The sequence below is a fragment of the Aptenodytes forsteri genome, unplaced genomic scaffold (assembly GCF_000699145.1).
Source record: "Aptenodytes forsteri isolate BGI_AS27 unplaced genomic scaffold, ASM69914v1 Scaffold438, whole genome shotgun sequence".
NCBI classification, from domain to species: Eukaryota; Metazoa; Chordata; class Aves; order Sphenisciformes; family Spheniscidae; genus Aptenodytes; species Aptenodytes forsteri.
Genome location: NW_008795673.1, coordinates 402,078 through 415,564, shown reverse-complemented (window position 1 = coordinate 415,564; position 13,487 = coordinate 402,078). Strand labels below are relative to the sequence as shown.

General features: G+C 41.5%; 1 long non-coding RNA gene across 2 annotated transcripts; it reads right to left on the bottom strand.

Annotated features, from left to right (window-relative positions):
* Nucleotides 1-1,218: 1,218 nt before the first annotated feature.
* Nucleotides 1,219-9,583, bottom strand: LOC103901652. 2 transcript variants are annotated; one of them, XR_657743.2, is made up of 4 exons: nucleotides 8,587-9,583; nucleotides 8,274-8,460; nucleotides 5,044-5,137; nucleotides 1,219-3,589 (listed from the first exon to the last, which is right to left on the bottom strand). It is a non-coding gene; the product is annotated as an uncharacterized LOC103901652 (long non-coding RNA). The 2 variants fall into 2 exon arrangements; XR_657742.2 differs by having other exon boundaries at nucleotides 5,059-5,137.
* Nucleotides 9,584-13,487: the final 3,904 nt, after the last annotated feature.

The window sequence follows — 13,487 nt, the reverse complement described above, 5'->3', positions numbered from 1 at the left end:
GTCAAGAGGACGTTCAGAAACTGGAAGGGAAGGTAGCAGAGGGCTACCGGGATGGTCAGGGACAGAGCACACGCTTCAGGTGATGGAGGAGGCTAAGGGGTGATCTAATAGCAGGCTGCAACTGCTTGAACTGGAGTTGGAAAGAAGACGGGGCCAAGCTCTTTTTGGTAGCGAGAGGTGGTATAGAAAAGGGCAATGGCCACACACTGTAGCCTGGGAGGTTCAGACTGGACGTTAGGAAGAACTGCTTCACTGGGAGGATCCTGCAGTACTGGAAGAGGTTACTCAGAGGGGGACACCTCTGAGTATGGGGGACACCCAAGGTATGGCTAGGTAAAATTGCAGCAGACCTGATCCAGTGTTGGTGACAGTCCTGCTTTGAGTGGAAGGTGGGAGCTGATCTAGGGGTCCCTTCCAACCAATATTTCTATGATGTAACTCGGACTCAAGCCAGTGGTATTATCAAAATCTTACCTAAATGATGTTAAATACAACTAAATTAAAAGTTCACTCATTAGGAAATAGGAAGGAAGACATACGTCCTCAGCTGGCTTGTTTTCTCATGGCAAACTCTTCACCAACAGGGCACACTACTGCAGCGGGCGACACATTCATATTGCTTTCCTCTCCTGATATCCCAACAGCAAACATAATGTTTCTGTGATGCCCCTTTAACAGGGAAGGACAGACTGTTGGAACCAATGGCTTTGTGGCAGATGGAACGACATTTGCAATTGGGAAAAAACACTCTCATGCTGCCAAAATATTAACAAGGGGCTTCCTCAGAAATATTCTGCCACAGTCATTGATACATGTAAATTCCCCAAGTAAATATGACTTCTTCCAAGGAAAAAGGTGTCATTCAGCCGGCTTTCTGAGGACAAGGACCCCTCCGCACCATTTTTTTTTTTTTTTTCTGCAAAACCCTCGCTTCCAGTCACAAATTTTCAGCGCTGCAACACCTTACGGATGCTACTTGTGGTAACTCTGATGAGAGACAGCAGCGAGCAGGGTTGGTTCGGGGCAGGCTGTCCAAGGATCCCCGCTCGGCTGGGCTGGTCAGGGGACAGACTTGGCAGCAAGGGCACATTGTGAAATCAAACAGGGAATGGGTTCTTTGGTTTGGGTGTTTTTTTTTTGCAGAATGTATCTCCCTCTGTGAATGCCCATGTTCCTTGTATGGAGAGAAAAACAAGAATTTCTGGACCTTCGCCTCTGTGAATGCCCATGTTCCTTGTATGGCGAGAAAAACAACAAGAATTTCCGGACCTTCCTTTATACCACCCATTATTTTGCATAGCCTTATAATGTCTTTTATTAATTTCCTTTTAAAAATAAACTCTCCTATTCCTTTCAAATTCTGCATATATGCAACATCAAAGCACTTCAGTGAATTTTTCATTCCATTTATATGCCAGCTCTCTGGTGCTGGAGTCAGACATGTTGTGGTAGTACTGCAAGCAGCAAAGATGTCCCGCTTCTCTGAAACTGCTGCAGTTCTCATTGCCGTAAGTGCTTATCACTGGGGAAACTGAGCCTCAAATACCAAAAAAACCTTTCTGTGATGACCTACGGTTTTGCAGAGGGCAATGGGACCAGAGTGCTTTTTTCTTAAAAATAAAAAGACAGTCATTGTCCCTCTTCTGAGAAGGATCTGAGATTTATTTTTAACTTCAAACTTTTCTATGCATTGTGAAAAAAGCTGAATAATTCTGTTTTCATTTAGGAGGAGATTACAAGAGAGAGAAATAGTCTGATACGTTTTAGATTAGAGATTCTTCCCTAAGAACAGAGGCTGTCACAGCGCGGTGTCCCACGCCAAAGAAAATCTTCTTTTCCCCAATACTGTCAGCTGGGCCCAGTTCTCCACCAAATATATTTTCAAGAATTTTTGCGCTAAACTGAGAGTTCTCCAACATGATGCTTCTAGGAATCTAGATTACTTTCCCTCTGTCAGTACTGGGATTAAGAAGTCGTGAAGGTAGTCTGCATCATAGTGATATTACAATGATTGCTCTGAAATGGAAAAATATCACACATCCGTGTTTTCATTCTCCAGCTTGAGACATACCTTTAGGAAGTCAGTTTCTGATGACATGTTTGGGCAAATGATGCCTTATCTGCCTGCTTTTTTCATGTATCGTCCTGATCTGGTAACTTGGAATGCCATAACCAGAAAGCTATGTTAATTGTACATGTTTTTAAGTCAGCATAGTCCAAAACATATTCCCCAAAACTATCAGCCTCACAAAGTCTGCTTGCCTGTTTGAGAAGCCGGAGATGCTCCATCTCTGTTAGAGGAATCACATAAATTTTTGGTAACAACAAGAATCTCCAACCAAGATAATCTTAGCCGCATGGGTATTACACATTTGTTTCCTAAAAATAAAAACCGCTAAGGATATGAACCGGTACTGTAAACACAAGCGCAAGTAAAAGAGTTCTTCTGTTGCTGGACTCCTCCTCCCACTCGATTTCGGCAGTTAGCAAAAATACTTACTCAGTATTAAGTTACAGTAAAGAATTGCTGACCCTGGTGTAACTGAGAGCAAAGATAAAGTCAAGTCAATGGGGTTTGCTTCAGCTTGCAACGTTTCAAATAAGGCCTCTAAATTTGTTTGGATCATAGAAATGAAAGCATATAGAAAATACTTGTTAAAAACAAAAACGCCAAGAGTCTATACAAGCTTCTCCATAAAGTAATTTTTATCAAATGCTCACAGTTAAGTTAGCATCGTTTGCTTCTAATTTGGGCTTCATTCTAAATACTGTATGTTAACAAACTTAGACCACTTAATGCCAAGTGCTTTACACATTTCTCTTTAATTAAATTTCTCCAAAGAATCACATTACATAAGCATTTGCCAATACAAAAAGCACACTCTCAGAGATCCCGGGTAGAATCCAGGCACCCCTGCAGTAAGTAGTAAAATCCTCATTGATCTCATTGGAGACAGGATTCTACTCTTTAGGTCTTTGCTATACATGGGTACTAAAAAATTATCTTGTTACTTATGTATTAAGTTCTTAGGTACACTATTCTAAGAAACTTAGATCTTAATGAGGTCCATGCTATCATTTACCATTTCCATTACTAGATAAAAATAAGCGTTACTTCAGAGTTCAATAATGTCTAGTTTCAAGTATGTTTGTAATTGCTGGAATACGCAACAGATGCCAGTTTAGATAAGCTTCTAGCCTGTGGATGGAGGTAGGCATTTGCTCTAAGCCTCTGCAATTTTACTACAGAATTTGAGCACAGAATTGCCTGTACCGAGCTCTGGGAGAAATGTGGACCATTAGCATTTAGGGATTCACTGTACAGTGATAAGTTCAGTAATAAGTTATCAGTGATTAAGCCACGGAAGTGGCTTAAAAATTAAGAAGACTTTAAATAACCTTTATGATCATAAATATAAGACCAGGCATAACAATTTACCTTTATTTATGAGATATTTTTCATCTGTGTGAAACATGTTGAAGTGGGCTACAAACTAGTTCTGTCATTCTTCCTCCCGCACAGTTTTTTGCTGCAGTTTTCTCTTCCATAACTCAGCCGTGCAGGGCTGTGGGGTTTGATGTTTGAGTTCTCATGCAAAAGAAAAAGGTAAGTTAGGGCTGCTCTAGGGCAGCACTGGTCAGAAACGGAAAGAGCAGGAGCGGTTTGAGATGGTACCCACCCCTGCCACTGCTCTGCGGGACATTATCATCCTGCAGCTGCAGAAACGGTGGAGGTTGTCTGAGTGCTGCTCATCTACTTCAGTGCAAAGTTTCTTTCCTAATTGGTATTTTTTTCAAAGTTACTAAGATGTTACCTAGTTACCAGCTAATCACAGCCTGGTAACCATTTAGAGAAATCTAGATTTTTATTTACGACAAGGTAAGTGACGCTAAATAAATCAGTCTGGTGACACTTAAGCTGTCCAACTGTAAAACAGGATGAGACGCCACACAAAATTTATTTGAAGTGTTCAGATGAAAACTGCGGTATGAAATTAATTATGATTAGTCCTGACAACACTAATTCAATTTAAAATATGCTTAACCGGTTTAAAAATAAAACTTCAGATTCCCTTTGACTTCAACCCAGTCCTGAAGCTATTTAAGCCTGCGTTGCCTATCCCGTGCCTGATTTTCTGATTTGGTCATAAGATTACTATTAATAGAGCAGAAGTGGGGTAAAAAAAAAAAAAAAGAAAGAAAAAAAGTGAGATTACCTAATTCTGCAAACACCCGTATTTGTTTATTTGCTTGCCTTGTTTTAGAGAAGCATTGTCAGAAGTTTAGTTTTCTGACGGGGATTAATCTTCCCCTTTTGTGACTCTGGACCATCCATCCCTCCCCGCCTCCCCCCCGATTCCGGCGCGGGGTTGCTAAGCGACATGTTCTTCTCTTCTGTACTTTAGCAGAGAGGAACAGATCAAAGACACCCACAGTCCTGAATTATTTTATAAATGAATTTAAAGAGACACTCTCCCGTGCTGTATTATGCAGGGGGAAATCAAAAGTTGCTCTATATACTGAGAGTATCTGGAGAATTAAACTGACGTCTTCTGGAAAATAAAAATGCTCTCATTACTGAGAACTATGTAATATTTACCTTTTTTTTTTTTCTTCAGAACTAGACTATGAATTTATGCTAATTAATGTTTCTAGTTTTATGGCAGTCAAGACATTGAACGCAGGCCAGGCTGCCTGTTTGTACGACTTTCAAAAGTAAGGTTTTCTGTCATCAAGTAACAAGCTTGCTGTTTTTTTAACTCTTTTCATCTCTTGCAAAAGAGTTGCCATTATTCAAAAATATTTCCTTCTCTAAATTTTAAATGCGTTCCCGACTTACATTAAAGGCGAGAAAATCACAGGGTAAATTTCAAGTGATGTATCTTTAAAAGAATAAATGAAGATGAAAAAGTAATCTCTGTAAATCAGGCAAAAACCCTTAAGACACCAATATCTCAGACCTTTCTGAAAAGAATGAAACCCAAATGAATAACCTTTAATTAAAAAATCTGGGGATACATAAGTTTAAATGTTACCTCTTACCAGACCAGCACTTACCTGGCATCAGCTCAGGTCTGCTATTCTGTACAAGCTGTGAGATTTGTAAGAGCATACTGGCCGTTAAGGCAAGTGTTTCCTGAAACAGAAAAGGGAGGAATTATTTGCCCTCAGACCTACTCAGTTTCAAACACCATCAATGTTGCAAAAGGAAAAAAACCAGCACTTTTAGTAACAAATTGCAAGAATCTTTCAAGACTTTCATTTCCAAAGACACCATCGCTGCACAGCCTTAAGAAAAAGGAGAGGAACACAAATAACATGCTTGAAGCACTACCCGAGCAAGCGAGACAGATCATTTACGTGGAAAGCAAAACTCCCGGGTCAAATGGCTGAAAAAAAGGCATCTTGAAAATTGCATGCAAAATTCTTCCCATGTGCAAATCTCGTTGTTTTGTAACCAGCCACCTTATCTGCATACACAAATGTCTCTCCTTTAAAGCAGTTTCAGGGGCTTGTTCACACAAACAGGTGCTCGTGCAACTACAGGCACAAAATCGCTGGCTTCAGGTGTAAAGTGTACATAGATGATCTCGCTCCCTTTGCAGCGTGCCTGGTCGCAGAGCAGAGCTAGCTCCTCGCTCTCGTCCCATGCCTGCAATCTCACATAAAATTGAGGGTAGATTAGTGAAACCTAATACACTCTAAGACTGTAAAGGGATTAATCTCACATAAATCTTCACCAAAAAAAAAAAACAGCGTTAGTATTTATTTACATGCATTTTATTTTCCAGTGAGAAAACAAGCTGCCTTTTTTTCCTGCACCAGTCTCTTCAAAATTCTAATTGCTTAGATTTGGCATTTAAAATCCACTGTACTACAGTTAACCTATATTCTCATAAAAGCATGTATTTTAGAGAAGGGCTTAGCCAGCTTTTCCATTTCATTACTAGATATCTATTACACGGGCAACATGTGTACTTTACTCTCACCGATATAGTGTTTTATGTATAAACATCTTGACCACCACTATGCTGTCAGTGGTTAGCAGATTCGGTGTGTTTTGGCTGAATTTCTGAAGGGGAAAACTGTGACTTGCACTCTAAATATTTTTTCTGGAGAATGGATTCCTCAACAGACTATGGGTATCTTGTACAAAATACAAGTAAACATTCGGAAAGGAATTTAATGCTTCTGGCGGGTGCCGACTTGCCAGCCTTGGAAACCAAAATCCTTGTGACCTGCAGCACAAGCACGCTCCGGCATTTGTGCGCTCCGCAGTTGTGCGCTCCGCAGACCGGCCAGGCCCCCCCCCGCGCCACCGCTCCTCCTGCGCGGCTGCAACGATGAGGAAAGAAGTAACGCCCGCTACGAACAGGCACGCGGCTTGCTAGTATTTGCGTTTCTGGTGAGTGCATTTAAACATCCTGGCCATGCTTTGTTCAGAGATTCAGTTCGATCGAGCTAGTATTTAAGGTAAAATGTTCTGAAGCAGGGATGTCGTAAGAATTTTAATTAATATTTATTACTAGCATATTTTATTAATATTTGTAGAATTTTGGTTAATGAATGTAAGTAATTTTGAATCGCTGCTCTTCTTTTCTTATTTCCAGGATGCTGTAAAAACATCTGCTGCAGCTGGATCACAGATGTGAGCAGCCAGGGCAGAGGTTTGGGCCTACGAACAAGAGATGCTGCTTTTTGATACGTGGGAGGGTGTCGAAGGCCATTGAGAACATTAATAATCTTACTTCATGTTTCTACAGTGCTTTGCCTGCTTACCGCACTACATAGGCTACTAGTAATTAGCGATCAGGATGTTTCTGAAATGATCAGCAGTATCATTTAGATTGTCATTAAAATACAATTAGCAGCCCTTTGAACTGAGCGCTGTAGTTCAGAACAGTCTAATTGGTGGCTCGTGGGCCAGATCTGGACAACAGGAGGACTGTGTCTGCTTTTCCTCCTCTCTAACTGCACCAGCTCAAGGAGCACCTCGTCCCAGGAGTGGCGGCTGTGCCCACAGGACAGACATGGAGAGCCATTATGCGACTGGAAAGGCAGCAGCACAAAGTACTCCTTGTGTCCAGCCCACTGTGTTGAAAAGCCTGGATTTTGTAGAGCTCGTTTCAGCCTGTGTGCAGAGTCAAGCAGGCACGGCCCCACAACTTTATACTTTGCAATTCAAATCAATTTAATTTTTCTTTTTTTTTTTTTTTTTTAACTTGACTTTTAGAGCACAGCTTTGTGCAGCAAGAGTCGGAGGCATGAAAGAAGGGCAGTACGTGGTAAGACAAATAACTGAGCTATCTACATCTACGGATGACGCGCTGGTATACCATGCTGGCATGTGTTTGGGTAAGATGAAGAATTTAGTTACTGCAGCAGACTGGCTTGGATGGTGTTCCCAAACCTGGCATCCATATCCCACACTTAGGTAGCTAAATCTGTCACTTACATGCTTTAGATACTTGTGTTAATTGCATAAAGGCCAACAAAAATGACATGTTTTTAAAGTGTTAGAAGAGTAAATAGCTGCTCTTCTGAAATGGCCACAGTATGTATTTTTAGCTCCTATGTACTATTCCGATGATACCACTTGCAAATGTATCGTATTTGTTGTAGTATCTAGCTATAGTAATGTATTAGTATCTGTTTGTAATACTATTGATTCTCCTGCATAAAGCGCTGTAGAATATACTTTAAATACTGGCTTTTTGTACGTCTCACACAACTATTCATTAATACCAAGGGAACAGCATGCTACTGTTCCAGGTTTTCTAAGAACCAGTGCTATTGCTCTCCACCAGCTCCTGTTCCCTGCTTCATAATGCCTTTATTATTTATGCTTTCACTCTTGAAAATTCAAATTTAGAACTGAAAATTTTCATGCTTTTGTTTTTCAAAAATAATTAAAGGCAGCGAATGGACCTGATGTAATCTGTATACTGTGTGCCACGGCTAAGTATCCACTGCTGTGAAAGCACTGCTTGTTCTCTGAAAGGAGGAATTCTTTCAGACGGCGTCACTTGCCCCCTCCTCTGCGAGGCCGCTTTTCCCATACACTCGGAGGACTCGCTGCCAGTCATTTTCTTGCCCTAAAAGTTTGCTGGAGCTGTATTGTCATTTACCCAATGTTTGCACAGGGCGTAGCTCCTAACAGGTTGGCCTCTAAGCACAATCACAAGTTTTGCACTTGGGTGTAGCAGTTGCTTTACTGAAGTACGATGGCTTTTTAATAATCTTTTCTTTGGATTGTTCCTTGGACTACATACTGCTTCATCTTAACGTGGGCTTCACAGCAGGCTTTTGGAGAAGTTCTTTTCTCTTCCTCTGCCATTCACGTAGCAAGTGGCGTGCTTTCAGATATGTCCCATCTACAAAGGATTTCAGAGTTGGCCTGGCGTGTTTTACTAGTATTTGAATGGCCTAAAGAAATTATTTGGAAAGCAGCAGATGCCTCTGGAAAAGAGGGAAAGAGGAGAAAAATAGACTCGAAGAGGATATTAACGGGTCAACTGGCCCAAGAAAACAGAAAAAAAGTGCAACTCAAAAGTGGTTGCTAACAAGCAGTCTTGTAATACCCACCCAGGAAGGTAACGCAGCTCCTCGTGATCCCGGTTTTGTGGTGTTACGCCTTCACTCCCTCTCTCTGCGTTCACCATTCTATACAAGAAACGTAAATTGTTGCTGAGTTCATTCAAATACAATATACTTCCTAAATCTGCTTTTTTCAAACACACAAAATACGTGTTGTCTCAGGAGGAACGAGAGACCAGGTACTCAAAAACGTGATGCAGGGTTTGTCACAGCCACAAGTCTCAGAACAGGCGCTCCAGGAGAGCCGCTTGCTAGCGTTTTGCATAGGTTATTGTTAACGATACTAAAATAACAGTCTGTCTGCTGGATAACGGACAACACACCAAAACACAGGCCAACAACCGTAACGGGAGAAAGTATTACAAGGAGCTCACAGCAAAATTAAGCTGCCAAGTGAAATTCCCAAATAATACGAAGACACTGAAAAAAAGTCTTTGTTCCACCACTGGTGTCTTTGCTGGGCTTCTGCCCCAGTGTCAGCCATTTGGATTAGCCTCCTCTTTATGGGAAGCTATCAGGGACAGCATACAGAAAACACTCTGAATATGCAAGAACTCTGGAGGATTTAGCAATTTTGGGAAAGACTGACAGTTCTTAAATAACTTATTGCAATTAATGATGGGCCAGAAATGTGAGAAAAATCTCTGAAGAATTAATCAAGAATCAACAGCAGTTTGTCTTGAGAGTAAAGGCAGACATGTGAAATAAAACAGCTTACCACAAAATGGCTTTTGACTAAGAGTGAAAAATGTAATGAGGAAGAACACGCTTTGGATAAATCTACATTCCGTTAAGGTACATAAAAAAGCAAATGCTAGTAGGAGGGGAAAAAAAAGAAGACTTCTTCCTGTACGGTCACCCCTAGCGCATATTTGCATGAGGCACGCGCAAGGAGAGCAGACTTCCTGAGTGCCAGAATAGCACCCCGATCTCAGATGGGCAACGAAGAAGTAGGATTTACCGTCAACTCTCACAAAACATTAAAGGTCTGTTAGGCCAGCTGGTAAGGGAGAACGAAAAAAAAAAAATCAGTGGACTGCAGTTTCTTGTGCATCTCTTACACAAGCTTGAGAAAAGCACAAATTCTACGTGGCCAATGCAAGAACAGCGCTGAAAAGCAAGTTAAGATGCTGCAACGCGACCAGTCACCGAAGCTCATAGCCGCCAGCGAGAAAGTGCAGAAGAACATTCTACCCCCTAGCACCAGGCTCCTGCAGAAGTTCCACGCTGTAGCAAAACAGAGTGGATGCGGACACAGCCAACAGAAAAGGCTTGATACCAGCAAAAAGATGCAAGTCGTATTCACCAGATATCAGTGCAACTAGTTTCTCACAATTTGAAGTTATGGTGGAAGCTGAATTCTAATTTAAGTTGAAATGTTAGAGCGGAGGAATATTTGATGGGTGAGAGCAGATCAGCCAAAATTTCAGCAAAGTCTTCTTTGCAAAGAGAAAATTTTACAAAAGAAACCATGAGCACTGGTATTACCCAATTGTTGCTGGAAGAATAATACTCCTTCTTGCAGACTAAGAAAAAAATTAACTGATAGCAATAAATCTATTTCAGCTGACCAATCACCTATGGGTTTCTGCAATCTTATGTCTTGCAGAAAGCTGAAAAAGGAAGCAGTTCCAGAAATAGACTGAAACTCCTCTAAGAGCTGATGCTGATAGAGACTGATAAGCATTTAAATGACTCAGTCAGGTGTCTCCCATATGCACATTCTTCTGTCCTAAGAGGAAAATGTTCCATCATAGGTATCACTGATATTTGAAAAAAGTTATTGTATGCTAAAGCGAGATGGTGTTTGTAGGTGTTTTGGAAGGCTACAGAGAGGTACCTGAACGTGGAAATTCTTTAGTTGTATAAATTTTGTGTGATTTTTATATGGTTTAATATCACCAACCTAAGCTACAAGAAAGGGATGTCTCACCTGGTAGCAAGTACTATGATACAAAATTAGAGCAAGACTATAGCGAGTGACAAATTTTGTCCCAACAAGATTTTTTAAACCAAAGTAATTTTTCTTCAATTTCTACTATTTTCGCAACTATTTTAGACTAAGTGGCAGGCATGCCTATGACTTAAAAAAACCGCAAAAAACCAAACCAAAGGAAATCACTTGAGATAACATACATACTGAGGATGAAGGTAAGCCAACCTGCAGAAGCGTCCCGGTACAATTTTGCTGGTTTTGTATAAATCGCATGAAGATTCTGCAAGCTTCTGTAAGCAAAATTTTTAATAAGTAGGTATGCAAGCAATATACCATGAGAGAAACAAGGGTCAGGTCTATTGCTGCGTGCTATTTACCCCTACTACAGTCAAATGCTCTAGATGACAGGAAAGGGAAACAGGGCAGCTAATAGTCGTAGCTAACAGCAGGATGTTAACATTTATTGGATGTTTATTTGCAAATGTCTGCATTTAAATTTAGTACTGAAATAATAATATGAGACATATTTCACTTTGAGTGCTGAAGTAACAATGCAGAAAAGTGTCTTGCCCACAGGATGAGCCCGTGGCCGCTCGCAGACCTGGCAGTAAGGAGGAGGGCTGGGAGTTTTTCTCCTGCAGCAGCAACAACTGGGAAGTTCTGGGGCAGCAGCTCCACGGTGAGACACACCAGGGTGAGAAAGGAGGTGAAATGTTAAGGGAAATCACGTAAAACAAGTGTTTCCCGTGGATAATACATGTATCAATTATTCCCAGGCAAACGTACCTATCAAGGTTACTGTGGATAGCCTATTCCACAGCCTATGTCCATATTCATCTCACAGTGGGACTGAGTTTCGTTAACAGAGGAATCAAGACTAAAATGGTAACATTCATCCCTATGTTCTTGCCCTGACATGGTTATTCATTAGGAGTTCTTCCTAATGACTATTCAGTTCCTTCCTTCTAGGGAGCCACTCCCAATTCTCTTCTATTCAGGTTGGATAATGAGTCACTGACTTTAATATTAATCTTTATTAACCCTTCCCTTACACAACCAACATCTGGGAACAGTGAAACGTGTTGTGTCTCAGCGCTGAGAAAGCAAGCTCTTCAATGCCTTGTCCTCCATTGCGCCATTTCCTTATATGCAGATAACCTGATGATTCCTGCACGCCTTCTGCCGCCGGTTGATGAAAAAAATACCTTGTTTGTCTTCATGCCTTTGGTTAATTGCTCTTTAAGTCTATCTTAGTCTACCTGTTTTCCAGTGTAATTTTGCTTTCCATAAATTACACTTCTTTTCCGTTGTCTTCTTGCCTGGCCAAAGTTTTAGCTGCAGCAAAACAGCTATTTGTGTCAAATAACTGCTTGAAGCACCTTGTCTGCCCTTCGATTTTTCCTCTCTCTTCTCTCTTCTTTTCTTTTGGAGATGGAGGGTTTTGCTTGTGGATGGGCACACGAGGCTGGCAGCATTCAGTTCTGCTGTGTCTGTCTAACTCCACGGGAAGTGTCAGGATGTTAACAGCCAGGTTTCTGGTGGGAGATGCTTTTGACCAGTTTTCCTTCTTAAACAACAACAAAACAAAAAAAACCAACGAAGTAACCTCAGGAGATATTTTATTTATACATGATTTGCCATTCCTAAGACTATTGAACCTAAATATCCTGTGAGATAATTAATGACTCGAGTATTGAATTCTTCTTGAATCAACCATTGCTCACTTCGTAAGAATAATTAGAGAATGTCCTGTCCTGTTTTTGATCAAACTTTGTACTCTATTTGGTTAGAGTGTTGCATACACATAGGTATGTCTGACCTCCTGCTTTTTATGCACTTCATATATGGCAGTACCTGTTCTTTGGACCAAATTTTGGTGTGTTTTGGGATATCTGGAATTCTAAAGGTCTTTCTCCTTGATCCTCTGTCCTTGTATTAGCACCGTTGGTCTACTACCATGTTTTGCGTGTCTTTCAAAGTGTTCTACAGTGTTTTATTATTTTGATGTTACCATAACATGTGCCTACTCTTAAAGGAAAATCTAGGAAGTCTAAGGGAGAAGTAGTTTGGAAAGAGATCCGACTATTTACTTAGGAAACCGCACTCTCAGATTATTACAAAAACAGATTTCTAGGAAGAAACGTGCCTTTCTCATTGACTATTTCCATAGCTTTTTCAGTACTCTTTATTTCACCACCCTTATGCTGTAGCAGACGGTCTTGGATACAAACATCCACCGAGCAGCCTCGCGTCAGCGCTGCACTGCCTGCGAGCGAACCAGCCCACTCCCTAAGAAACAGCTATTCCCCAGTGGGAATATTTACTGTAGGCGCCGATCCAGCCTGACTGAAATCTCATTAACAATACATTTTTTCCCGATTAATAAAATATTAATGTGAATATACAGCATGCGCCGCGTGACATTTTCGTGACACCTGCATAGCAGAGAACTACTCAGAGGCTACCTGATTATTTCAGTGACAAACTGCACGCAACTCCTGAAGTTTGGGCACAGTCCTAATCTTGGCCTTTTAAAAAATAATTTCACCCGGCTGAAACTGAAGAGAGATAATTCCTCACTGCCTGTGGGGGAAAGAACGGGGGTTTTCCCCCAACAGTTTATATTTACGCTCATTTACCAGTCACGGCAGGAGTTCAGCTAACCTGCGGACGGCAGGCCTCGAGGTGCAAGCTGCCGCTTTATTCCAGGCGGAAAGGCCACCAAAATCATCCGCAAGCTCTACCGGCAGCAGTAAATACGCAGTTGCGGGCGAGGCGAGGATAGCCTGTAATTATTACTCGTAAATAACGGCCACGACTGCCATTTCTCTCGAGAGGGGAAGGAACTCGGAGTTAGCAGAGCCGCTCGGACAGCCCGAGGCCGAGGGCGGCGCGGCCGGAGGGCCGGGGGCTCGGCAGCACCCCGGGCCAAGCCGAAGCGCACCGGGGGCGC